The 26,245-nt window shown below is 38.7% G+C and overlaps 1 protein-coding gene and 1 long non-coding RNA gene across 20 annotated transcripts in view; both read right to left on the reverse strand.

Moving 5' to 3' along the window:
* Positions 1-26,245, reverse strand: part of ANKS1B (ankyrin repeat and sterile alpha motif domain containing 1B) — a 1,131,483-nt gene that overhangs the window by 132,897 nt on the left and 972,341 nt on the right. Inside the window, exon 1 of one of the 19 annotated variants that reach the window (XM_082349574.1) lies at positions 18,249-18,501. The exons of 17 other annotated variants lie outside the window; for them this stretch is intronic. The gene's annotated coding sequence lies outside the window, so the exon portion shown is untranslated. Of the gene's footprint in view, positions 1-17,745; positions 17,973-18,248; positions 18,502-26,245 lie in introns of those variants that run through there. One more of the 19 variants, XM_082349573.1, reaches the window with a different exon arrangement.
* On the reverse strand, positions 765-17,728 carry LOC309608955. The gene is made up of 2 exons (XR_014233171.1): positions 3,318-17,728; positions 765-3,245 (listed from the first exon to the last, which is right to left on the reverse strand). It is a non-coding gene; the product is annotated as an uncharacterized lncRNA (long non-coding RNA).

Consider the following 26,245-nt stretch of genomic DNA (forward strand, 5'->3'; position numbering starts at 1 on the left):
GATTCTAGCATAATGCTCAGCCCAGATTAAGAACTCAATAAATGGGGCTTCCCTGGTGACGCAGTGGTTAAGAATCTGCCTGCCAGTGCAGGGGACTTGGGTTCGAGCCCGGGTGCGGGAAGATCCCACATGCCGCAGAGCAACTAAGCCCGTGTGCCACAACTACTGAGCCTGTGCTCTAGAGCCCACAAGCCACAACTACTGAGCCCGCGTGCCACAACTACTGAAGCCCACACACCTAGAGCCCGCACTCCACAAGAGAAGCCACCGCAGTGAGAAGCCTGCGCACCGCAACGAAGAGCAGCACCCCCCTCGCCACAACTAGAGAAAGCCTGCGCACAGCAACGAAGACCCAAGGCAGCCAAAAAAAAAAAAAACTCAATAAATTATCTGTTAAATTGAATCTGTTGAATTCACATGGAAGAGAACACTTACCGAAAGCCTGAAAAACTAAAGTGGTTATACTTTTGTGTTTCATTTGACTATAGGGAACATTATTAGAATAAACTAAAATGATCAAGAATGTGCAGAAAGACCTTCACAATCAGAAACTATGGGGATACCAAACTTTTTAGTTAAATAAACCGAACATAAGAGCAATCACAGAAAACAATATTTAATGGCTTTAGGGTACAGGTAGAAATCACATGATATTTTTAGATTGCTTTCTTTAAAAATGCATCAAAGCATGGTAAAAAAGTCCAAAACAGGCTTTTAGAAGTGGTATTTTACAACAGGTATTTAAATTCTACTTTCACGGTGAGTTTATTCAGAGTAATTGTACAATAAAGAAAAGCACTTGGCCTTCGGGTCACTATGCATATATAGCTAAATTATGCAATTAGATGACAAGTAATTAACCAGAATAGCAACACAGCCAATCTAATGGGGCCAGTTTGGGTCTGAGTGGCTCATAAAAACACTATGTAGTTAAGCTATAGGCACCTATGAGGACAATGAGTTGCGGTCTACCTACAGCCTAACGAATCCCTCCTGAGACTAAAGAGATATGGAAAGAGCGGTCTCAGTGATGGGGCAGTATCATTGGAAGTTCTGCCCAGGAAGGAGTTGTGATGCCATCTTGATTCTTATTATCTAAAGCTTCTAATGAGACAGGAACTACCTCCAAACAACTGCTATCAACATTATCAGGTTGACCCTTCCATTACTAGAAATAATAGGAAAACAACATCAGTCAAAGCTTATTTTAAATCAACTTGAAGAAATACTTCCTGACCTATCACTGGGGTAGTACAACAGGTTGAATATTTAGTAAGTGGAAACTAGTGGCAGAGGAAGTCCAAAATGGCTTTCTCCCTTCTTCTTTGATGACTTATAAATGGTAAGCATGAGTGAATTAATAAAGTCACAAACAAGAAATATTATTTCTTTTTTAATGATCAAGGATTTTTTTTTTTTGGTTGTTGTGTTTTGTTTTGGGGGGTTGGTTTTGTTTTTGTTTGCTTGTTTAGTATATGAAGGCATTCTAGTTTTGTTAGGATTCAAGCTAGGAACAAGAAGGCATCCTTTAAGAACTGTCTAGCTACCCTTATCTATCAAGAAGAACCTAGCAAATGTCATACTGGCTAATGGGGCAACAATTAATATTTTATTTTAGATTTCTAAGTGAGAGATAAAACTATATAGCCACTATGCACAAACCTGTCCCCCAATCTCCAATATGATTTATTATACACATATTCACTGAACATAAATACTCTAGGCCTTGGTGGGAACGTGAAGGGTGCCTGAAAGTCTAAATATATTTATCCATACTATGTGGATTAATGATTATTTTTAAGGATTTAAAGATTATTTTATGGCTCTTCTTCTCAGAAGACCCTCAGATACTGTAGCTTATTTATTTTATACATAGTAGTTTGTACCTCTTAATCCCCTACCCCTATGGTGTCCCTTCCCCCTTCCTTCCCCCCACTGGTAACTTTTGTTATATTCATTTGTTTAGTTTATTTTTTAGATTCCACATATAATTGATAATGTACAGAATTTCTCTTTCTCTGACTAATTTCACTAAGCATAATGCCCTCCAGGTCCATTCATGTTGTTGCAAATGGCAAAATTTCATTCTTTTTTATGGCTCAGTAATATTCCATTGTAGATATACACCACATCTTATTTATCCATTCATCTGTTGATGGACACTTAGGTCGGCTCCCTATTTTGGCTATTGTAAATAATAGTGCTATGAACATTGCGGTGCATGTATCTTTTTGAATCAGTGTTTTCATTTTCTCTGGGTATATGCCTAGTAGTGGGATTGCTGGGTCGTATGGTAGTTCTATTTTTAGTTTTCTGAGGAACCTCCATACTGTCTTCCACAGTGGCTGAACCAATTTACACTTCCACCAACAGTGTATAAGGCTTCCCTTTTCTCCACATTCTTGCTAACATTTGTTTTGACTATAGCCATTCTGACAGGTATGAGGTGATATCTCATTGTGGTTTTGATTTACATTTCCCTGATGATTAGCAATGTTGAGCATCTTTTCATGTGCCTGTTGGCCATCTGTATGTCTTCTTTGGAAAAATGTCTATTCAGGTCTTCTGCCCATTTTTAAAAGGTTTTTTTTATTTTTGATATTGAGTTGTATGAGATATTTATATATTTTGGATATTAACCCCTTATTGGTCATATCATTTGCAAATAGTTACTCCCATTCAGCAGGATGTCTTTTTGTTTTGTTGATGGTTTCTTTTGCTGTGCAAAAGCTTTTAAGTTTAATTAGGTCCCACTGATTTTGTTTCCTTTGCCATGGGAGACAGATAAAAAAAATATTGATATGATTTATGTCAAAGACTGTTCTGCCCATATTTTCTTCTAGGAGTTATATCGTTTCTGGTCTTACGTTTAGGTCTTTAATCCATTTTGAGTTTATTTTGTATATGGTGTGAGAAAATGTTCTAATTTCATTCTTCTACATGTAGCTGTCCAGTATTCCTAGCATCACTTATTGAATAGACTATCTTTTCTCCATTGTATATTCTCACCTCCTTTGTCATACATTAATTGACCCTAAGTGTGTTGGTTGATTTCTGAGCTCTCTATTCTGTTCCACTGATATATGTGTCTGTTTTTGTGCCACTACCACACTGTTTTGATTACTGTAGCTTTGTAGTATAGTCTGAAATCAGGGAGCATGATACCTCCAGCTCTGCTCTTCTTTCTCAAGATTGCTTTGGTGTGCTCGCTCTCTCTCTCCCTCCCTCTCTCCCCCCCCCCCCCTCTCTCTCTCTCTCTCTCTATATATATATATATATATATATACATATATATATATATATATATATATATACACACACACATATATATATATTGCCGAATCAACTCTCTTGTTGGCCAGAGGACCCCCTTGAGAGATGATGGTTCATATGAGGATGCCAAAGCCAACAGATCTGGGAACAAGTTGTTTTCCCATCTTTTATACAAGGGGACTTACAACACATATGTAGTTTTGAACAAAAAAAAGTTTTTCATGCCTTGATTTTTATGCTTCTTTAAAAGTAGAGACCAAGAACAGATCAACTGAATTGGCATCACATTGCACAGATTGTCTGTGGGAGTGGCACCCTGCAGCCATGCAGAGGACAACTGGAGGCCACAGTCAGCCACTCTAGGTTTGTTTTGGGCTTTAAGTTCTTGTCCTGGCTATAATTTTTCAGATCTGTTGGTTTGAAAGCATCATTCATGGTCCTAACATTGGTTCTGTATTGATATTTGGTGGCTAAGGATGAAAGAAAATGTCTGTAACGAAGATAAGAACTAACAAAAATAGCATCTAGAGGTTTATTCAGCACCTGCTGTGCATCAGAGGGCTATCCATCTACCTGTCTGTCCAACCTCTTAGTCCTCAGAATAACCGTGCAAGGTAAATGTCATGACTGTTTTACAGATGAGGAAAATAAGACTCTGAAAGGTTCAGTTTGGTAACTTCCCCAAAGCACACACAGCCAATTAGTGGTGGAGGTAAGTCGCAGTTCAAGGAATCATAAGCACTCCCAAGCCCATCCTTCCTCACCATTCTTCAGAAGAAATGAAGCAACTTGTACCAAGTATTCTGTTGACACATAATAAAAATTTAAACTTTTTGCTCTTCCTCATTTTTCTTTATGTATTTCTGCTGCTTTTTGTTCCTCCCCCTCCCCCCTCCCTTTTTTCAATTCCTATCCCTCCTATGATTTAGTGGCATTTGATAAACCTCAGTTGAAAATTCTTCAAACAGTGTCTGAGGGTGTTCTGAGAAAAAGAGGCATAAAATAATCTTTAAATCCTTAAAAATAATTGTTAATCCACACAGTATGGATAAATATATTTAGGCTTTCAGGCACCCTGGATATTGGACAAATAAATTCTCTTGGAATCTTCATAGTCACACACACACACACACACACACACACACACACACACACACAATTAGAATCATTTTTTAAAATCAGAAATGACATTTGCTTTTGAAATGATTATTCAGTATTAGTCTCACCCTCAGCTAAAATTCCCATAATGCCTGGATAAACAAAAAGGGAGTTGAACACTAGATTATTCGGCTTTTTCCTTTTTTGCACAGTGTGATAAACAATGATTAAAAGTATAAAATATATGTTAACAATACAAAACAGAACCAACTCCAATGCTTTGCAGAATGTAGCTTTCATATCCTAGGATGCTGACCTTCTGACAAATCTATGTTTTATTTTCTATGGCCACAGAACCCTTTTTAAAAGTAAGTAAAGCTGAAAAGTGAGACAATAACAGCTCATATTTAGGATTACCTAGTTTCTCTATAGGAGATAGGCTCCAGTATCGTGAGAGAGAAAAAAGATTTCCACTAAAATCATTTAAAATGATATAGCAACAATAATCACAAAGACACATAGGATGATGAAGAAAGTCCATTCAAATAATGTGTCTAAAATAAGACACAAAAGAAGGTAGCAATCACATGGAGTTGGGTTTTGGTAACAATATGACAATCAAAAATAAGAATATGAAATAAATCAACCTTAACTGGAATTCACAAGTTTACCTAGCTTAACAAGATGGATAAGTTTCTAAAAGTTCTGTATAAACACAGGTTTGGTTTTCTCCCAAAATTACTATGAGAAAGATAAAAAAACCTAATGAAATCTTGCAGTGAGCTCCCCTATAAGGAGAGAACTACTGTTATATGGCAAACAGACATCTGCTTCGACTCCCTGCCTGAAATGATTTAAAAATTTTTGTATAATAAGTAATGGTTTATATAACAGCATGTTTTCTAAAAACTAGGCAAAACTGTATGTCATTGAGAATATGAAAAGTAGAGAAATCAGAGGGCTGATTTCCATTTTACTTTTGATATTTAAATGCCAGAGTGATAACTGAACACTGTAAAGAGTCAAATAAATTACTGTTTAATTGTCTTGAAAATAGCTCAGGCCTTCAGTCCACAGTCAATAAAATATACACCTTGCCTGTGGTTTACTCAAGACTACAGAAATTCAGAATCATTCCAGGTGGCTTTTATAGCTTTCAGGCAGCGAGAACTGTATTTTATTGAATGCAGGCATTTAATTAGTAGGTATTATTAAAGTGCAATTTTCCATATTAAACTATTTTCTATATAAACTAGCTTCCTGGTGTGCTGACTTGTAAAGACAGGGTTACCTTGAGTTCATCCAAGAGACAGGTAATGACTCATTTTTGTCTCTGTGATTCTGATTCTACAGAATGCATTCTTTCTGCTGTCATCAAAAAATAACTTGTGAACAAATATTCTCCAAGAATTTTCTTACGTCACTGTCCTATAAACTAAATATTTTAAGACAAACCTGAATCCTAACATTACCTATTGTGATATTTCTTATGCTACAAAGGAAATTGTACCATAATTTCGAATTATCCCATAGCTGATGTACTTATTACAGCCACTCTACCACAAAAGTGCAATGCTCAACAGATACCTTTTCTCCATTACAGTATAAAATAGCCTTTTGACTTTTAGTTGAAAAGACTGTGACAAATGACTATTAACTCAATGCATAAATTCTATCTAATAATCGTCCAAATTTACCAATATAAATGTCGGCAGGAAAATGAATTTGGAATAAGCATATACTTCACATGTTTCCTGGCATATATTAAGAAACATTCAAGCAAATAAATCCACCTGATTAAAGGCAAATATTGTGAACAAAATCCACAAAGGGTGGAAAGAGATTTTTTCCTTCCTTATTATGGAAATTTACTGGTTATAATACTTAAATTGTAGATTCTTTTCTTTAATTGTAACTTTTGTTAAAAGATCTCTAACAACACACCATTGCTGATTATGTAACATTGGTGATGCGCAGCTATGATTTCTCCCCTGTGTACCAAAAGACAAAAAAAACAATAAATTTGGATAATGTTTTAAAATAACAATTCTTCTAAATACTTCTAAATCAACTGCTACTTCTCAGTGTAGAGCTAGATCTCCTGAATGATTATAGTACGAGGAATGACAAGCGATATAAAGAATATCAATTTTCACAAAATTCAAACTTTATAACATATGAATGGACCCCACAGAAGAACAAAACATCCCTCCCGGAAGATGTACAGTATAATTAATCAGAAAGGTGTGGCAATGTTTTTGATTGTGATCAGCCACCTGGAAGGATTATCAAATAAACAATCTAGCTATTGCTGCTTTGCTAGACAACTGATCATTCTTAGTGGCAAATGTTAATAATGCCTTTGAGAAAGATTAGAACAAAACTAGCTTTGTGAATTACTGCACACTTTCTTGCAAATGCACAGTAGATAAATCAACAGTTTAATCATTATCAATACAGCATACTTTAATATATTGGATATAAACAATTGTCACTAAAAAATCATCTGCTGTGTGTTCAGATAAAGCTATAGAGATCTGCCTTGTTACCTAGCAACTGGGCAAGTAACTGCCATACTGCAAAAAAAAAAAAAAAAAAAAAAAAAAATCCTTATTTTTTAGGTAGAGCGTGAGCAAAAGCATAAGAGGAGGTATGTTTGGGATGCAATCCTAGTTGACTAAAATCCCCATAATTTACTGGTCAACCTTTGTGATATAACGGTTCATCTTCCCCTGACTATAAAAGAGTCTGTTACCATTTGCTTTGGTTAATAAGAGCATTAAAATATTTTTACGTCTCTTGATAAAATTGTACAATTAAAGATAAATCGTGCTGAATTTTAGAGCTGAGGGAACACTGGCTTTACAAATGAGGAGGCTAAAGTCCTGGGAGATTAAGTAGCTGAAAGCTGTGTGACTATACAACTTCTTAATAAAGTAAATATTATGTGAAGTGTTTAGAACAGCACCTGTCACACTGAAAGGATTATGTGTGTTTCATACTGCTATTTTTTATTACTGCCGGAGTTGGATCTAGAATCTGTTTCCTAATTTCCAGAACAGTATCCTTTTCATTAAGCACATTCCCTCCAAATATAGCAATGCTTTAAAATGTACAATGTACCTCTACTATAAGCAAAAGCTATATTTTAATTGTAAAAGTACGTATTAAATAAAAATGTATATATTGATTCATTTTGAAAGCAGAAAAAATTGAGTCTTCATAACTAATAAGTTATATATTTGTTTAAAATTAAATCTTTATCATCCTCAAATACAGATAATTGATGTGGTAAGAGCTAAAAAGCAAGTCTAAACCATCTTTGAAAGGCAGTACTTTACTGTGTTACTGTGTAGATCTAGAAGTATAAAATTTCCCATCTTTCAAAATGTTCCCTGACCTACATTTCTCACTAATTCATACCAAACATTAACCTGATACATTTATACTGAAAGATTTCAGACGTCTGTCAGATTAAGAAGAGTTGACACTGAGCCTGGAGAGTCCACACACCCACACATCCTGATTAGTACACATTCATTATACATTTCCCAATATTTCTATTCTCTCTCCCTAGGTGATCTCATCCAGGCATGTGTTTTTAGGTACCACCTATATGCTGAGCATCTTTCCCCTGGGTTTCAGGCTAGTAGATCCAACCACCTGCTTGACATTTCCACATGGATATCAAGTTTCTTAGATTTAAAATGCTTAATACAGAACTCTTGATTCCTTCTCCCAACACTGGCCCAATCTGTTCATCACCCACCCAGTTGCTAAGGCCAAAAATTTAGGTGTCATCCATAACTCCTCCCTTCCCTTCATCTTTCAAATTAATTCGTCAGCAAGACATCTAAATTCTATCTCCAAAATATATCCCAGAGTCTGATTTAAGATGGCAAATTTAAACTGCCTCACAGAACTTCCCTTCCCCAATACCAAACAAAATGTGGAAAAAAAATAGTAAACAGTACGAAAAAAATACCAACAGTAACCAATCAAGGAAAGGAACATAAACAAATATAAACAAACTTCAACACTGGCAGCCAAGGAAAGAAAGAGAAGATTCCGGAGCAGGATGAAGAGGCACAGTGTTGCTTGGTTCCCAACCCTGTTCTCACTGCCCAGAGAGGTGAGTCAACAAAACTCTGAGAATTCTCACTAATAACCCTGAATTTAGAGAAAGCACACACTCAGTGAATATCTTTATCTGTTTCCTCTCTCTATGGAGGAGTGATGGAAACATGTGAAATGAGAAAAAGGGAGTAAAGGGCTGACTCCCTGGAATTGAAGACTCCAGGGCTGCCCACTGTGATCAGGAGACCCATGAAGTCCTAGGTTACCTCCAGGGTAGCTGCGGCTCATGTGGAACCCTTTAGTTGATTATAAAAAGACTGTCCTTGGTATCTCCCACCTACCCCCTCCCAGTTTGGTGAAATGAATGCTGATAACAGGGACATTCTGCAAAACCTGAGAAGGCAAAGCCCTGGAAACGTAATCAAGGCTGCACAGGGCATGAGCTACCTCTCTCCACGATATTTCTACCTCCCTTGGCAACTCCCTCCCACTTCAGAAAAGTGGACAGGTCCAGGCAGTAAAACATAGCTCAAAGAAAAAAATCAAACTGGTCCCCCAAAAGGTGGGAAGTGATCTAAGGAGTTACTTACACCATGTCTGAGCAAAGCTCCCCAAGCACCAGCCGGATAAAAAAAAAATAGCATGGCAGATATGCAAGGAAGGGAGGAAGGAGGAAAGGAGAGAAGGAGAGAGGACGAAAGGAAGGAGGGAGAGAGGAAGGAGGGAAGGGAAGAATATAAAATGCAAGGGTCATAGCACGAGGAAGTAAATCTAGAAGAAATTTATTCAAATAAAAGGAAGGACCTCCTCACACAAACTTTCTACTACAGAAGAATGATTTCAGTAAAAATTGAAGCTAAAGACAGAATAATGAAACAAATGAGATGAAAAGAGAGATTGTGGACCTAATGAAACTATTTAAGGACCAAAGAGCATCATTTTAGAATCAATCAATAAATTAGAAACATCAAGAAACAGAGTAGACACTTCTGAAAATGGAATTACTAACACAGAGGAAAGGATTGACATAATCACTATGAATGCAGGTGAAGATGACAAAAAGATTAAATTATAAAGAAATTAAGAGATATGGAAGAGAGACAAAGATGTTCAAAAATAAGGATAATTGATGGCCCCAAAGTAGGTAACAATACAAATGGAATAAAATGTATAATAAAAGATATGATACAATGTCAGCAGATTTAAAGAGCATATTGTATTGCAGAAAATTCTGACACAGAACATTCAACAAGACATATCCTAGCTATGCTACTGAACTATGAGGATAAAGAAAGAATTCTTTGCTATCCAGGCAGAAAAAGCAAACCCCTACAAAAGGGTGGCTTCAGACTGCACAGTAGTAGTGAATGCTACTCAACAATGGGGTAATGGCTGCAAAACTATAAGGGAAAGAGAGCATAACACAAGAATACTATACTCAGCCTCAATGTTGTTTCAATTATAAAAGTAACAGAAAGATACCCTCGAATATTAAAAAAACAAAAACCAAAACCAAAACTCTCAGAAACGCAGTAGCTACAAGTCTTTCTTGAAATAAGAACAAAAAGCAATTGACAATGACATCTAGGCAATTAAGAGATGAATCAAAGAACTCATTTAGAAATGGAGAAGCTATACTAAAGGACTGGGAAACATTGGGTCTATTTTAATAGAAGAATTTATATTAAATAAGCTTAGTAATTATAATTTTATGATTACAGAATAGCAAGTATTACAACATGATCAATATAAATTAATTAAGATTATTAGCTGAGGAGAGGAGATGGGTGATAACGTACTTAAAGCTGGAATATGTAGTTTAAAAAGCATAATAATTGCAACACTGAGGTGGATTTACTGTAAAGCTACTTAAGTTTCAAGGCCTTTCACCTACATGGGTGATTTGTTTTTCGTTGGCCCTGGGAGGGGTCACAACAAAGCATTCACATGATCATGTTTTTGTAAAATATACTCTGTTTTCTTAAAGAGGAGTCCCAACTTGTAATAACCTTCCTACAAAATCTCAATCCACTCCTGCTCAAACCTCTTAACATTTTTCATTTCTCTTAACCATAACCATTTAATAACCGTTAATCATAACCATTTCTTTTAACCATAAAGGGAGATCTTTTAGGAAATAACTTGTAGGAAGGAGAACTTTGAAGTTCAACAATTACTTAGCTTTTCTTACTTCCATTTTTTTATGCTGTTAAATATAAGAAAACAAATTTTAATACTTTTAAAAAACTAAAAATAGAACTACCATATGACCCAGCAATCCCACTACTGGGCATATACCCTGAGAAAACCATAATTCAAAAAGAGTCATGTACCACAATATTCATTACAGCACTATTTACAATAGCCAGGACATGGAAGCAACCTAAGTGTCCATCGACAGATGAATGCATAAAGAAGATGTGGCACATATATACAATGGAATACTACTCAGCCATAAAAAGAAATGCAATTGAGTTATTTGTAGTGAGGTAGATGCACCTAGAGTCTGTCATACAGAGTGAAGTAAGTCAGAAAGAGAAAAACAAATACCGTATGCTAACACATATATATGGAATCTAAAAAAAAAAAAGGTTCTAAAGAACCTAGGGGCAGGACAGGAATAAAGATGCAGCAGACGTAGAGAATGGACTTAAAGACACGGGGAGGGGGAAGGGTAAGCTGGGATGAAGTGAGAGAGTGGCATGGACATATATACACTACCAAATATAAAATAGCTAGTGGGAAGCAGCCACATAGCAAAGGGAGATCAGCTTGGTGCTTTGTGACCACCTAGAGGGGTGGGATAGGGAGAGTGGGAGGGAGACACAAGAGGGAGGAGATATGGGGATACATGTATACGTATAGCTGATTCACTTTGTTATACAGCAGCAACTAACACACCATTGTAAAGCAATTATACTCCAATAAAGATGTTAAAAAAATACTTTTTATTTAAAAACAGCATCTCCAGTATGATTCCATTGTTGCCATTACCATAAAAGTATCAGTATTTCTTTCTATTCATGCATCCATCTACCAATCCCTCTGTATATATGCATAGAAACATGCCTTAAATGATATTAGTCTAATGTTAAAGATGGTTATTTCTGGGTGGTGGGGTTTAGCATAATTTAAAAATTATAGTATTTTTATTATGTGCATCACCTGAATTATGTCTTATGATCAAATATCAAATATCAAAATATCAAAAATAATGTGGTGATTATTTTTCCTTAAAAAAATGCGGAGATATTACTTTGGATGGTGAGAACTGTGAGAATTGTTATTTTCTTTTTTGTATTTTCCTATATTTGTAAAACTTCACAAAAGCTTTTCACAATTTGATATTCCGAATCTTCCCACAGCTCTTCTTTGTTTACTGTCACTACCCTAGCCCAAATCTCTATCAATTCTCACCTGGACTACTATAATAGCCTTCTACGTGGTTCCTCCGCGTCCGTTCTGGCTCTAGTTTTGTCCAGTCTTCCCACGGCAGCCAGTGTATTCTTTCCAAAGGTAAAGCTGTTGCACTTCTGCTTTAAATTCTCCATTTGCTTCATGTTGTTTTTAGAATAAAACCCAAACCCTTGGCCATGACCAGCAAGGCTGACCTGAGTGGGCAACGACCCAGTCACACTGTACTGCTGTTACCCAAACATACTGTGACTGTCCCCCCAAGGGCACTTAGGTGAGTGGGTCCCTTTGCCTGAATGCTCCTTCCCCAGATTTCTCTGCATGGCTGGTTCCTGCTCACCATTCTCTATTTGAAGGACACCTTCTTAGGGAGACCTTCTCTGAACAACTTTTTAAAAGTAGCATCATTCCCCTCCAGAACACTCTCAAGCACTTCACCCTGTTATATGCCCTTCACAGCACTTACCACTGTCTGAGATTATCTTCTCCATTTGTTTATTTACTTGTTTTGTATTAAACTTCCCCCATTAAATATCTGCTCTACAAAACAGAGACCTTGTCTATTCTGTTCATCATTATATCTCCTGCCCTAACAACAGTGCCTTGAAGACAGTAGACATTCCATAAAAATTTCTCAAGTGAATGAATTGAATACACACAGAAACTGTTTCTCAAAGGGTTGTGTTGGCAAATCTGTCTTTTAAGTCAGTTGTTTAGAATTCAGAATGCAAATTCCTTCAACTAAGCCACAGTATAAACAATAATTAAATATTAGGGTTAGAGCCCACGAATGTCTACTGGACCCATAATGGGCTAAAATTCTGTATATATACAACAAAAATACTAGAAAATCAACATGATGAATTATCACCGGCATAATATACAATTTAAAAGAAATATTTTAATTTATTTAATATGAACAAATTACAATTATTATTTATCTTTCATATTGGTGGAGACATTTATGGATATTCTGAAGGGGGCTTCAGATTCATTTTCAAGGGCTGCAGGGCTTTCCGGTCCTGATTTTTTATTCATATAACTTTAAAATTTATAGCTTTCAGCTCCTTTGGTAACAGACATAACACTGTTACCACCTTGAATACTTATCAGCCATGACTTGGGTCACTGTATCAAAAAGGTAAAAGAGGAAATAACAGATTTTCTGGAGGTTTTAGTAGCGAGAAACCTAATGAAAGGGATTAAAGAGATTATGTGATTTGAAAGATACCTGAGCTAAGAGCAGTGAATGAGAGGAGAGAAGAAGTCAGTGATGAGTGGTCAGGAAAAGGGGAAAAAGTTTCTTCTGTTAGCTACTAGGAATTTGCATCTTCCAAGACAGCTTGGTTCCTGTCTGGAATAGTTCTGGGTATGTAAAAGGAGGGCGAGCCAGTATGTAAATAATGTTGAAACTTGGGAGGGACTATTTATTTCTAATTTGAAGCTTTGTACCAAATTTGGTTTGGCATGAGTGTGTACGACTAATCTACCAGTAGGGTGAAAAAAATAGCATCACTCATATCAAGAGTACCAACCAAGCCTTGGGAGATATTTAGGACGCAATGCCAGACCTTTCATTCCAGAGAGAAAGCTATACTACTAGAAAACAACTTGAACCAATTATTTTTACACTAAATCGACAGTTAAGACAGAAAAAAAAAAAAAAACGTATTAAGAGCCAAGAGATGCTGCATATGGTCTGCACATCTTTTCTGAAGAAATGAATCATGGAGATAAAGAGAAGCAGCTTATTTTTACAGTTACATTTTGTATTTCTGGAAAAATAACCACAAAATGGTCATGATTTCTAAACATCAGGAAACGAGTCTTTTATGAACATTACACAACACAAAACATACCACCTGTTGCAATTACAACTATGTGCAAGTCACGCTCAAGCCTTAATTGAAACCAAAAACAGACCATAAAACTTACAGTTACAAAAAAATTCTTCTAACTGAAATGTGCTAAAATGACAGGATGCTCAAATAGTCTTAAAATACAATTTTCTCCTGCCAAGTGTCTTAGTTTTCACAGGGTCACAAAACCTAGCCCTGACCAATGTTACAAGAGCTACAGAACTGAGTACCACTTAAACATATGGCCAAGCAGTGCTGAGACTGTGCTGGGGTCGCCCACTGATTTCTGTGTGCTTCAAAGGTGGCTGTCTATAGAGACAGAGGGGCTGGAACGTGGTAAACATGGGTATCTGGACAATCTCAAGGCAGCCATTGATTTTCCAGAGCATGTTCTTGTGGTTAGTCTTGTGAAGTTAGTAATTTCAGTTTAGTTACCTTAATTCCAAACCCCAAAGAGATGTATCCACAAAAGCCATTTATAGAAAAATTCTGTTTTGAGATTCACCTAAAAACACACTATAAAGCATTTAGTAAGAGGGGATCAGAACATGCAGTTTTGCTTCTTCCAGATCAAATCTTGTATTGATCTTCTCTGCATTCCTTCCTATTCCCATATGAGAAAACTACCAGTAAGTCTTTGCTCTGTAAATACCAGAATCGGGAGATACTGCCTAAACATAAAATTTTTAAGGGAATTAATTTTGAATTTTCTTCTAAACAAACTATTCTCACAGTTTTTTTTAAAGAAAAAAAAGACTCAGCTTAATCATAGTTTGACTTCTAAAAAAACCGTCTCATGATTTCATGGAGAGAAAGCAAAAATCAGATGAACAAGAATGGTTTTCAGCTCACACTACAATTATAAGAAAGGTTAATTTTTACATGAAAATCCATCTACATAAAAATAGATTTCTGGAACAATGCATTATTGACAGATATGTGGGAAGATAAATGCATTCATGTAAATGTTCTTTCTCAAGCAAATTATTAAATATATTGACAGCATTGCACTTTGGAAACAATCATTTTAAAGAAATCAAATATTAATACAAGAGTAAAGACATCACAGCTAATGTAATCTTTCACTTAAAGAAATATACATGCAACACTTCTTCCAAGGCTTACTGCTATTCACTGCCATTAAATTCCACGGCAAACACTTATGCTTTGTTACTGGCTATTGTCCATGAAAGGAAAAAAAAAAATGGGTAACCAGTAAATAAATCTGGTTTCTGTTCACACTTCTGTTAATTACTGGTGGCTTATGGAAGACCTTGTACTTTGATTACTGGTAGTGGCACTTGTAAATGCTAAATCTGAATTACTGCTATAAATCCAAAATGTATAAAAATCAAACATGCCTATGGTAATACAAATGTTTTACTGATGACCATTAATGATTTTAATCAAGCAGATCTCCTAATTAATTTTGCTAATTGTTCATTCTTCCTGGGACATTAACTGCCTTGACGGATATTAATGTGACATATGTTGACATTAGCATCTGGTTAGAACTAGGGACATCAATAAACTCTACCTGGTGTTTCTACAGACTCTGCCAATGCTATAAACACTGACAATGCCAAAACATTTATTTCAATATAATATTTAGAGAACATGTCTGCCTTCCATTTAGAGAAAGGATAAACCTGCTTCAAAACACATGGTGCTCAAAAATCCTTATTCAATGAATGATGCAATGAGTATGAGTTAATAATAAACCGGTAAACATTTGCCAACATTTAAAAGAGGACAATAACATCACAAATGATTATTGGGAATGCCTTTCCTGAACAATGTCTGTTAATTTTTATTCTATTTAGAATATGTACAGTAACTTTAAACAAATATTACTACTCTAAAGAAAGCCATTCCCTAACATTTCAGACCAATTATACCATACGCAGTAAATTAACAGAAAAGAAATGTATCAGAATTCAGTACATGTATACAAATTTAGTAAAACCTGCAAACTTTTAGATTGATAATAACTGTCCAGTGATTATAATTTTAAACTGCTGACAAATAAATGTACTTATACAAAGTTTTGTTAAAAACTAGTTACCCCCAAATATCTTATTAAATATTGTACCATGCTGTATCTATATTTCGAAAGTATTTTAATGGAGATTTGATCTCCAAGTAGAGGTGAGATACTTTGTTCTCTTTCTCTGGTCCCCCTTAGGGGAACTGTAATGATACAGAGTCTCTCATTCCTAATACATGGATATATTATCACTCTACTGTCACTGATTAAGAAAAAAAAATTACTTCTACTAAAAGTGCCAAAGTGCTTCAAGCAAAGTAACTCTAATGCAGTAAAAGTAAGTTTTGGCAATTAGCAACCGGAGGAGAAAGTTCCTATCCTTGAGCAAGGAGCACTGACTCTTCACTGCTTTTATCCAACATTATATTTCCCCCTGCATTCTGAAGTTAAAAAAGTCTTCGTAACGATGTTTTTAAAAATATGTCACAAAGTCGCCCAGGTAGCATGAATCTGTTTTAATTTCATTTGTACCAGTTACTCCTTTCTCCTCCATCTGAGTCCAGGAGGATCACGGCAATTACACCAAGCACTATTCAGGACTGACCGGGTGGAATGACAGAATGGCACACTTGTGAAGTCTTTACAGTGGGACAATGCCAGCACCAGTCATTATAGTCTATTCTGTCACAGAGCCATCGACACCACAGACTCAAATAACCCAGACACCACTGGCATCGCCTTGCCCAAGCTCATCTGCTGAGTACAAAGAACACAGGTTTGGAAGGAACCTCTGGGAGGTTTCCTAATCTCCTTTCCTCTCTCCCTTCCAGCTCCAAACCAGCTCAGAACTGGCTCCAAACTTCAACGTGAATCTACCCTAATGTAAAGACTCCCAGAGAGATTTATAGACTCCTTTGGTAACTTGTGTCAACGTTGAGGAAAGTCTTTACGTTGTACCTAAATTCCTCATGTCGCCTTTCCATGCAAGAGTCCAAGTAGCAAGTATCCTAATCTAGTAAGTGTTTAAGAATCGTTAAGGACCCCAAAGCTCACATGCCTCCGATCTACCCATACAACATGTTGGGTGCATATCTGCAGCCTGGGGGCTGAATTTTCAGCCTCCTAAAACTAACATCTCAGTCGCTCAGGGAGGAGAAATGATAACTGCAGCGAGAACGAGCCTTCCTGGCCAATCTCTGAAAATGTAAAGCCTTCCTGAGCTGCCCATTTGTTTTAGGGGCTCATGTTTGTAGATGGCTGGTTTTCTTGGAGGGAAACAGCAACAACAAAAACCCCAAAACCGCGGCGGTGGCAGCAGCCTTATAAAAACAACATCTTGTTTGCCTTTGGCAAGTTTTAGCCTGGAGTAAAATTACACCCAAGTTGCAGCCACCGAAATTGGGGTTTCAATGGAAATGTTGATCCGACCTTCACGAAAGCAGCAAATTGCAGTCTTTGCTGCTCTAATACAGTTCGCCAAGGCGTAGAGTGGTTAAGCCCAAGCCCACTTTCCCCTCCGATTAATCAATGTATAAAAAAATACGAGGAGAGAGGGCACGCTCAACAGCAACCCTTCCAGTGTCTGTTTTTCCTGCTACTCTTGAAAGGTGATTCAAAGCGCACCTGGAAATTACATGGATTGGTGTGGCTTTTTAATACTGAAGACAAATGACCTTTGGAAAATATCTACTCGTGAAAGTCAAACCATTTGGAAAGACATCCGGCAATTTACCGCTTCAAACTCCTTGCAACCCCGAAGATGCGGAAAGGAAAGGGAAAATGCGCCGAACCCGAGGGAAAAGCAATAACCAAACCATGTTTTCTGAAGGATTAAAAAAAAAAAAAAAAAAAGGCCCACACAGTGGAGACCGCCAGCCTGGCTGCAACAAATGCCCCGGCAACCCTTATCGCACGCAGCCTGTCCGGATTTCCGACCCGGCTTCCCTTTTTTCTCCCGCAACCGCATCTTGGCAAGCTGGGGCCGTGGACGGCGGGGAAGCCGTGCCCCACGCCGCCCGCAGTCACGCCGCTACTCACCCGAGCCCCTCGGCACTAGCGACGGCAGCGGTCGCGGGCTGGCTGCGAGCCGGGATCCGCGAGGGCTGGCGGGCTCTGGCCCCCGAGGACGCGGACATGTGGCAGGAACCTCCGCTCCCCTAGCCGTTGCCTCTGAGCATCTTTCTGGGCGCCCCCAGCGAATGCGAGCGGCGAGGCGAGGGCGAGCGCGCCGAGGAACGGGGGGGAGAGGCGCCGAGCCTGGCCGCGCCGCGCCGAGCGCCGGGCTCTCCCGGCGAGCTCCCCGGGCCCGCGCGCGCGCCCCCCGCGGCGCCCCCCACCCCGCTGCGCGCCCTCGCACACGCCCGGCCCCACGCGGCGCGCGCCAGCCCGGGAGGCGGCGACGTCCGCGGCGGCGGCGCGTCGTCCCCGGAGCGCGGTCTTCAGGGCGGCCGGCTGCGCTCTCTATTGTTCTGCGGTTACCTCCCGCGGGTGGGTGGCCGGGGCGGGTGGGAGGCGTTGGCTTAGTTCCCGGGAGGGCTTACCACTCAGCCGGACCCTAAGTGCGAGAGCGACGCGGGCTCGGGCGCGGCGCGCGGGGGCTGCAGGGCGCCTAGCGCCGCGGGCTGCCGGCGCGCGGGGGCTTCCTCCTCCCGCACTAGGTCCCGCTCGGCGCCCGGCGCATCCTGCGTTTCTATGGATATCTCGCTCTTCGCCGCCCCCTCCTCGCGCTCCGAGGGGCCGCCGCAGAGGCAGCAGCCGGGCAGCTCCGCAGGCGCCCAGGTGACCAGCGCGGCGGCGGCAGCGGCGGTGGCGGCCGCTGCCGCCGCCGCCGCTGGGCACAGGAGGAGGAAGAGGGGGAGAAGGCAAGTCCTGCTCTGTCCCCGAGGCCACCTCGAGTTTCCTCCCACTAACCAAGCTGCTTCGAGTTCACGACGCAGGAGAAGCCACAGCATTCCTCAACTTGGGTGACTGGTGGTGGCACCACCCCGAGCCACTAGCGTTCCAGCTGTTCTCAGAGGGCAGTGATCGGCCCCCAGTAGACGTGGAGGGTCGCGGTTAAGATTCTGAGTAAGATTTTGATACGATTCAAACACTTCTCGCCCCCCCCCCCCCGCAGTTCCCACGTAAGTTACCATTGTACTGCTACCAACAGTTGTAGAAACTTACTTGGGCAAAGGTTTCTCTTCAAAATTATGCCAATTAAGTGAAGTATAATACATCTGACCTTAAATGACAAGGCCTTTCTCCCGTATATATATTTTTAATGCCAATAGTGTTTCCTTGCCATAAATAAATAAAAATAGTATGTGGCTTACAGACTGCTTAATACCATAACATTCGAACAAACGTATCTGGCAACCCACACACTTCAGTTCCTTGTTGTTTCAACGTTCCATCCAAAAGCGTGAGTTGCCCACTTAGTCTGGGATACGAACCACAGATTCCCACAGAGGATAACCAACGTTTGAACACAAGGTAACAGCACCCAAACAGTCTGTGAAAAATAGGTTGGACTGAAGAAACTTTACATAAAAGTACTTAAGGAAATGTATGACATGATGAACTCCAAACGGTTCTTATAATCAACCTGTTGTTCCGGGCACATTTTCTTTCTAAACTTTTTGAATACGCATTTATTGCCTTAAAACCAAAGAACAACGATTTTGATCAACTGCAAAACATCAGACACTGAAATAGAAATGTTAATCGATTTTTAAAATAATAGGTAACGTTTACTGTGCACTTATTCGCCAGACATCTGTGAATTATCTCATTTAATTCTCACAGCTCTATGAGGTAGGTTTTATTATTATTCTCGCTTTACAGATGGAAAAAAAGGTTTAGAGAGATGTGCAACTATTAGTTATGGGACAACATCCACTTTCTTAAGCAAGAAACAATGTCCACCGTTTTGTCTACTGTCATGTCCTTGTCTGCTTTGGTGAAGTTCAGGGCAACAGTATACTCTGAAGCCACCCTGCTAGCAAAGGATGGGGCTAGGATATAAACTCATGCCTGTCAACCTCCAGAGTGTGAGCCCTTAGCCATATGGAAACTATTTCTCATTTCCATAAGGGGTTCATAAAGCTTTTTGATTTTCTGTCTTACACCTATAGAAAGCGAAACAGGTTGGACATGAGCTGCCTTCTTGACTGGTGTACTCCTTACTGAACATGACCTGCCTTCTTGCCTGGTGTACTCCTTACTGAACATGACCTGCCTTCTTGTCTGGGGCATGTTCGGATGTCTGTTTTCTGAGATCAGCAACCTTTTGATGGGTTTGGAAGTCAGGCCATTCGGTTCTATTTCTCACTCTGCAATTGAAACACATGTGACTTGAGGTGGAATAGGTGTTTTCTTAGTTTCCCAATCTTGCAAATAACCAAAGAATGACATTTCCCAATAACCAAAGAATGCTTTCCCAAAGAAAGCATCATTCTCTTCTCTGACTGTTGGTCTTGTTCTCTGGTAACAATATTGGGCTATCAGAGATGTCATTTATTAGCGATGAACTGCAGGCTCTTTAGAAAGGAGTTATGCTATCATTTTTGTATTGTGTCGAATCCTCTGTACTGTAGAATAATTTGGGGCTGTAGGCCATTTTGTGTCTGAAACACCTCTAGAGAATGATGGAAATCTAATTCCCTGTCAGCATTTGTGCTTGACTAATGAAAACTCTTCTTGAGGGAACTGGGAGGGAGCGTTGCTGTCCAGAGCGGCTGTCACTGATGCTCCATTCAGCGTAATCAGCTCACATATGAAATACTGTAGTCCTGGAAATTAACTTCAGCATGGCAATAATGAAATTTGGTGATGACCTCCAGGTATGCATATTAAAATCTAAAGGTCTTTTCAGTATAATCTCCTACTGGTTGGAGTAAAAACATAGCATAATTCACAGAAGAATGACTTTTTACTCTTTGGCCTACTTATAGCTGAAATTTTAGACATTTTTATGTTCTAGAATAGCATAAAGGATGTAAGAGATCGCCTTCTAAAACTCCCTCATATTGTAGAAAAGGAAATTGATACTTAGAATGGTTAATTCACTTGCCCAACGACCTAACCTAACTAGTAGCAGAGCAAAACCATGAATTTTTGCCATTTGTTCAGACACTTACCATGATACTATGGTTCCCCAGGATATTCAGTGTCAGAATTATTTTTTCCTTCAGTTATTTTTTTGCTAAAAATCAGTCAAGTTCCAATTTATGTTATTTAAAATCCAAATGATATATAATCTTGTGTTCTTTTACTTGGAGGATATCTACTGATTTTTAGTACTCTGGTTATATTAAGTAATACATTGTTTCTTGAAAAATGAGACAATTTAGAAAAGACTCTTACAGTGCAAATTTCCAAACTCCCTATAGCTCCAATGAAATGTAAAGCATTCATTCCATTACAGGTCATCAGGATTGCAACCCTTGTGACATAAACTGCTTATTTAAGAATAGCAATTTTATATCAGAAAGGACTAACATTTGGGATTCTCCAATTTGCGTTTAAAAAATTATCCAGAAGACCATGTTGAATATTCTAGTCTCAGAAAGTCTAAAGATGGTGGTAGCATTTCAAATAGATACATAAAACACTGATTTGAGTCCTCTGTACAGATTTAGAGGAATAGAATTACAATGATCTATTCATTGGTTTGGAGGTAGTACTATGCAAATAGTTAAGCTCCCAACTTTGGAAACAGGCCAGTGGGTTCAAGTAATGGCTATTCCACTTGGTAGTTTTGTGATCTTGAGTAAGTTACTTAACTTTTCCCAGCTTCACTTTTCCACTTTGCAAAATGAATACGATGATAAAGGAAATGACTTCACAGAGTTGTGGTTAGGAGGAAGTGAGATTAGCCATGTAGGGTGGTCTTTCTGATGTGCCAATTTGGCTAGGTTATAGTCGCCAGTTACTTAACCAAACACTAATCTCGGTGTTGCTGTAAAGGTATTGTGTAGATGTGAGTAACGTCGGTAATCAGTTGACTTTATCTAAGGGAGGTTATCCTAGATAACCAGGTTCAATCAGTTGAAAGGCCTTAAGAACAGAACTGAGGTTTCCCCAAAGAAAAGGAAACTCCATCTGTGAATGGCAGTTTCAGCCCCTGCCAGAGTTTAAGCCTGCCCTTCCTGACAGCCTGCCCTACAGATTTCAGACTTGCCTAGCCAGTCCTCACAATCACATGGGTCAAGTCCTTGCAATAAATCTCCTAGTATATACCTCCCACTGGTTCTGCTTCTCTGATTGAACCCTAACTTATACATATTGTAAAGAATTAACTATAGTATCTGGCACATAAAATGCACTCCAAAAATGTTAGCTAAAATGTTTTTGTTTAAAAACCTTTATTCAACACCTCTCACATTCACAGCATTGGGATATGCACTCTGATAAAAATGTCTTAGAATTCTGAGATAGAATAGGGATAGATACCTATTACCTTCAATGTTAGTAATCCCAACCAGGAAGGGATTCAATGTTTGAGTAAAATTTCCAGAAAAACAAGGGAAAAGGCCAACAGGGTTGATTATTCCATCCGGAGCTATGTGGAGGAATCATGCAAATCTAGTATGAGGACGGTTTCTTGGGTTAGGAAGACAATGAACAAAAAGGCAGGCATTCCTTTTTTGAATGACCTATATAGATTTAGCACCTGAAACTACGAAGAAAACTGATCTTCAGTCATGGGATTCCATGATGTAATAGATTCATCTCTGACTGTTGGTCTTAAGCCAACTAGAATTATATCCTTAACAGAACTGCTCTGAGATTCTTGGAGGAAGAAATATTCTTATATTTAAGAATATTAAAGCAAAAGATCTTTCTTGTCTCAATGTTAGCTTACCTTAGTATTCTACATTATTACATTTTACAGGTTTTAGTTTGTTTTGAGCATTTTTTAATTTTATTTTTTTATTGAAGTATAGTGATGTACAATATTATGTAAGTTACAGGTGTACAATATAGTGATTCACAATTTTTAAAGGTTATACTCCATTTATAGCTATTATAATATATTGGCTATATTCCCCAAATTGTACAATATATCCTTGTAGCTTATTTTATACCTGATAGTTTGTACCTCTTAATTCCTTACCCCTATATTGTTTTGAGCGTTTTTAAGCAAAGGAAAAATACCTTAAAAATACCATGAAAAAAGCAGGCATGGTACAAACCTACTTAAATAGAAGCTGCCTCTACCCTTCAGAGTTATGATGCTAAGTATACAAAGCTTAAAGCTGGAAATACCTCAGATCAGTAAACAAAGTCCAGGAAGGCTGTCTCAGATATAAATAGGATTAAAAGGTGATGAAGAGGTGAGAGAGACTGAGAACCTTTTGACTTTTTACTAAACCTCTGGTAACTTAGAATCAATCTTACCAACGAACATGTTTTAAATTGTGTATTTGTGTGTGTATTTGCTAGACAGAGCTGTCCTGTGATCCTTTATACCATATTAGTGATTTTTTAAAAATGGTAGTGATATAAAAATACTTCTCATTATGCCAAGATTTACTGAATGCCTATGATCTCAAACACTGAGCTGGGTTCTCAGGGATAGGAAGATAAAGTAGAGATGAACTCTAATTTTGTGGAACTCTTTCTCTGGGTAACTCCTTTTGGAAATCCTTATGGATTTCAACTAACATGTGACTTACCCCAGGAAAATTTGAATACATCCCTTGTCCTGCACTGGCCTAGAGAAAATTCTTTTTTTTCTCATAGTAACTTTGCTTCTTCTAATATAGCATTTATCAGGTTTTTTTTTTTTTTTTGGTAATTATTTGTTTAGTTATGGATATCCTCATAAGACTGCATGTGGTCAAGGACCTTGCTTATGCGATAATTTATGTTCAGCTCTTGACCCCAGATAGGAATTACGTGAGTATTTATTGAACACTTGAAAGAAAGCTTGAGACATTGAATTTTAGTTGCTTTCCAAATAGACACATGCAGAAAGCAGACAGAATATAAATCTGGAGCTGAGGAGAGAGGTGAGGGCAAGAAATATGATTTGCTATCAGCTAATTCCTGGTAGTTGGAGGGCCTGGGAGTGGAACTGCCATCAACTAGAACTACGTGTATAATTACGAAAGAGAAGGTTTGAGGTCAAAACTCTGGACAGCGCCCACATTTTCCATTTCACACCGTGTGATGATACATGGCCCGCTGGCTAGGATAGAAAAGTTTCAGAAAACCTCACTCCCAAATAAATCGTTTTAACCGCATGAACAAGTTTCTAGCAGAAAGATATTTCAGAACTAAGCTATTGTAGAGATAGGAGCACTATGAATATGGCTTTATAATCATGATATTGTGGAGTTTTACCTTCTAATATGTGGAAAGTGGGACTTTAAATTTTGTAAAAAAAAAAAAATTTGGTATGTGTAGATAGAGGGCATGGCACGTGTGTCAGAGAGAAAGAGTCTGTGTAACAGCAAAGCGACAAAATCAAGGAGTTCCACAAGAGGTAAGCGTTAGGGAAGGCTCTGAGTGGTGTTTGGGCATGTGTAGCTGTTGGCGGTGTGTGTCCACTGCAGAAGCAATGTAGCTCTCCCTTATACTCAGCGCTTGCTTGTCATTAATGAGGCACGTAAGGCATAGGCCGACTCCAATGCTCATAGATTTTATTATTTTTATTGCATGATCATACTTTTGCTGTGGAAAAATTCCTTTATTTGGATAGTAAATTTAAAACAACTTATAGACTACCTATTAACCATGGGCATATTTACAGGTCTAACTACCAAGCTAACCCAGAGCAGAAGAGACTTCTACACTTTTTCCTGAAGGCAAGCAGGCTTGGAACCCAGGGGGAATGAATGTAAACACTGAAGCCCATCTGCCAGGAATGTTCTGCCCCAGTCTTCTGAATTAGACCTAGGGACTTCTTCTGGATGCTAACTACATTCAAGGCCTGAGCTAAGACATTCGCTTGCAGACTTTGCTTACAAGCAGCCCCTGAGAATCAGTCTCAGCCGTACAGCACAGGTGTTAAGTACCTCATCCTTCTAACACCTTTAGCCAACCAAACAGCTGTGTACAACGCTGGCAGCAACTTTCAAAGTTAGCTATGAGAAGACAATGCTCCAGTAATCTGATCTGGATGTCTCTTTCACTAAGTGGCTGTACACTCCAGCTTTCCCAGGACAGCTCCCTTTAAATGAGTCAGACCATGAGATCTGATTTTTTGTTCAGAAAAATATGGTTTACAGCATAGTGGAGACTTGTAATTGGAGACCTTAAGGAGGTAGTATAATGTACAGAAGAAGGCTGTGGGCTCCGACCTGAGTTCAAGTCTGGCTCTATAATTTACTAGTTGTAGGCTCTAAGCAAGTTGCTAACCTTGGTGCACCTCAGTTCCTGCATCTGTAAAATAGGGATAATTGTTCTTTAAGGATGTCATTTAAGGATTAAATGTGTGCACCCATGTAAAAAAATCTACCATAATACCTGGAGCACAATAATTATTTAACCAAAGAATTAAGTTCACTCTAGTATTAATTCATAAGCCTTCAGAATCAAGAGGCTACTCCAACTTATCAATTGAACTAAATAACAAAGCTCATTCCCATAGCACCTTCTGGTGTGCTTATCAGCTGTGTAGGTGAAGAAGTGCCCACGCACCTGAGAGTGGAGAGTGACTTTTTGTACAGTAGACTCATAATAAAGTTTTTTCCCCCCACAGGATTTTGTGGAGGACAAGACAGCCTATCATTTGGTGATTAGGTATGTCATTATGCTAATTCTGTAGTAATGTACCTTAGGAGTACTGAAATATACTAGAGGGACAAAGGGAGAAAGAATTACATAATACATATTAAAATCATTATTTTAATACTAGTTTATTTAAAGATTAATTATGCCATTATATGGATTATAGTAATATTAATATAACAATTATATTAATGTTAATTATATTAAAATAATAATTTTGGGTTGGAATAACTGAATCTTAGGATAGGAAGGTACGGTTGATATTCACTGTTTTTTCCTGCTTAATACCCAGTCCCTCTACTTTTGTTACCAATAGTCTGATTTTTCACTGGGGACCCACCTCTCCAGCCCTGAGCCATGAAGTTCTAGAAAGCCCTAGAAGATCTGACCATGGAGAGGACCCGTGATCCACTGGCCTAACAAAGGGTTCCATCACTCAGCCACAGTAGTTCGTTCAGGGAGGGTCAGGACCAGGACTCTATAGGAAACACTGGGAAAGAGGGGAACTCTTTTCACTGACGTTTCTGAGCCGATGACACCGGCATTGCTAGGGTGCTGAACTTAATGCCTGGAGCTGCCAATGTCCATCCTGCGGGGAGGGTCTGCCCGAGAGTGCAGCCACTGCAGAGGGAGCAGAGTGGAAGTATGGAGTGAGAGACTGAAGGACTCCAGTGAAAGCATTCAAGGCTCTGGATCCAGTCCTGCCTGAAACCTCTGGACTTCGTCTCTTTCGTGAGCCAATAAATTCCTTATTTTGAGTTGGGTTTCTGGCACTTGTAATTGAAAGTGTCCTGACTTACTTGGAAGGGAACTTAAA

The sequence above is a fragment of the Balaenoptera borealis genome (genome assembly GCF_965194805.1).
Source record: "Balaenoptera borealis genome assembly, chromosome: 13".
Lineage (NCBI taxonomy): Eukaryota > Metazoa > Chordata > Mammalia > Artiodactyla > Balaenopteridae > Balaenoptera > Balaenoptera borealis.